Raw genomic sequence first — 2,106 nt, forward strand, 5'->3', positions numbered from 1 at the left:
TTAAGTCAAATTTTGAAGAGGAATAGGGTTTAGGGTCTAATGTGCCCCTGTAACTATAAAGTTCATGATGGTCATCAAGGCAAGTATGGAACTTGGTTTTACAGTTTTTTTGTCAAAATACGAGTATATTAAACATAATTATGAACTCAAAAGCTCTATTCGATAGGTTCAGTTGTATTGGGACTGGGTAATTCATTGAATTATATACATCGAGTCAGAAAATGATTCTGAACCGGTTGAACGAGCTCATGTTAAAAGTAAGCTAAAGATAATAACCAAATTTACCGAAAATACTTACTGTTATCCTGAACAGTTTGATATTGATCAGCAAAATCGTTTCACGAAGTAAAAAGTTATGAGTAAATATTTCGTAAATATGTTTTTCGTAATTCTGCATGATTTTTACAAGAAACTACAAAAGATAATTTAATGAATTTTATCACATTATTTTTTTCTGCCATATAATATGTTCATATGATTTGATATCCATATGAACATAAGTTGACAAAATAAACAGCCTAGCTACAGTGGGCGTGGCACATCTCATATAAATAAATCTTAAATTAGTATATCTGTAAAAGTATAACAGCTAGAGTCCTCAATATTTTCGAAGCCACTTTAGTATCGACACGAGTATTTAGGAATTACATACTAAAATTTATTTATAGTACTCTCCATAAGAATAAAATGTTTAATCCGTATATCTGAGAATATATATATTTTGTGGGAACCACTAGCAGTAGGGGCGTGGCACCTCCCATATAAATTGAATACAAAAACTCGCATATCCTGGAAACTATTTGAGTTAAAATTTTAAAATTTTGCACGAAGAACTTTAACATCCTTGTAAACATTTTGGGTAATAAATTGGAGGACTACCAATGGGATCGTTGCACCTCCCATATAAATAAAATATACAAAAATTCGTTTATCTGGGAAACTAATAAAGTTACTTTATTCAAATTTTGTACGAAGAACTTTTATATCCACCTGAACATTTTGGAGAAAAAAGAGGACTTTCATTAGAGGGAATGGAACCCCCATATTATTAAATAGAAAAATCCTATGTCTGGGAAACTATTATAGCAAAAATCCTAAAATTTTGCATGAAAACTTTGAAATCAATATGAAAATATGGAATATAGTTTGTTAATTTATATTGCTTTTAGGGCAGCAAAGCAAACTGGGTATAGCTAGTATCATTATAATGCAAAATTTTGAACATGTGAATATACTACGAAAATAAATCACACTACCAAAGAATATTTTTATTGGTTATAGCTCCTATATAAGGTCCACTTCCGAAAATTACTTAAACGCACATATTTCAGTACATTATAAATTTATCAGAATAAAATTCGACTTGAATATGTTTTATCTACACATTATTCATTCTACCAAATTTTTTGCGGATGGAATTATTGGATATAGCTTCCATATAAGGTCCACTTCCGAAAATCACACATTGATTACTTGAGCTATTTTGACTAAATTCCACGTCTTGTTCATACATGAATCTCCTTACAAAATTTTTTTCCTGATCGGTCCATTATTGGTCATAGCTCCTATATAAGATTTACTTTCGAAAATCACATAAACGCTTATTTTCCATTAATTAATAAAGCAATTGGGATAAAATTTGACTTGAAAGTCGACTTTTCGACTTTTTGCATTTAGTTAAAAGTCAATTTTAGAGTTTTTGACTCTTTTTCTCAAATTTGGAGAGGGGTCAATATTTGGCGAGCTGGATCAAAGGATAAAAAGGTCTTTTTTGAGGTTTTCATATTTCTTCCAAAGGAAAGAAATTTTGAACGAAAGCACTGAGTTCAACCCCACCAAATTCCATTTTACTTACAAAACAGACATTATAGTCTTTTTTAACCAATATTTTATTAATTAAAATCAATTGTTTTTTTAATTATTAAAAATTTAATTTTATTAAAAAGTATAGATATTTTTTAATAATCCAGTTATATAATAATCAAATAGAAAATATATTTTGTTTTACACTATCAGATTTGAAATGAAATGAAACATCAATTTGAAAAATTCAAAGAAAAAACGTAAATTTTCATATTGTTTCTGTTTTTATTTGAAATTTTTTTG

This window comes from Lucilia cuprina, chromosome 2 (genome assembly GCF_022045245.1).
Source record: "Lucilia cuprina isolate Lc7/37 chromosome 2, ASM2204524v1, whole genome shotgun sequence".
Taxonomy (NCBI): domain Eukaryota; kingdom Metazoa; phylum Arthropoda; class Insecta; order Diptera; family Calliphoridae; genus Lucilia; species Lucilia cuprina.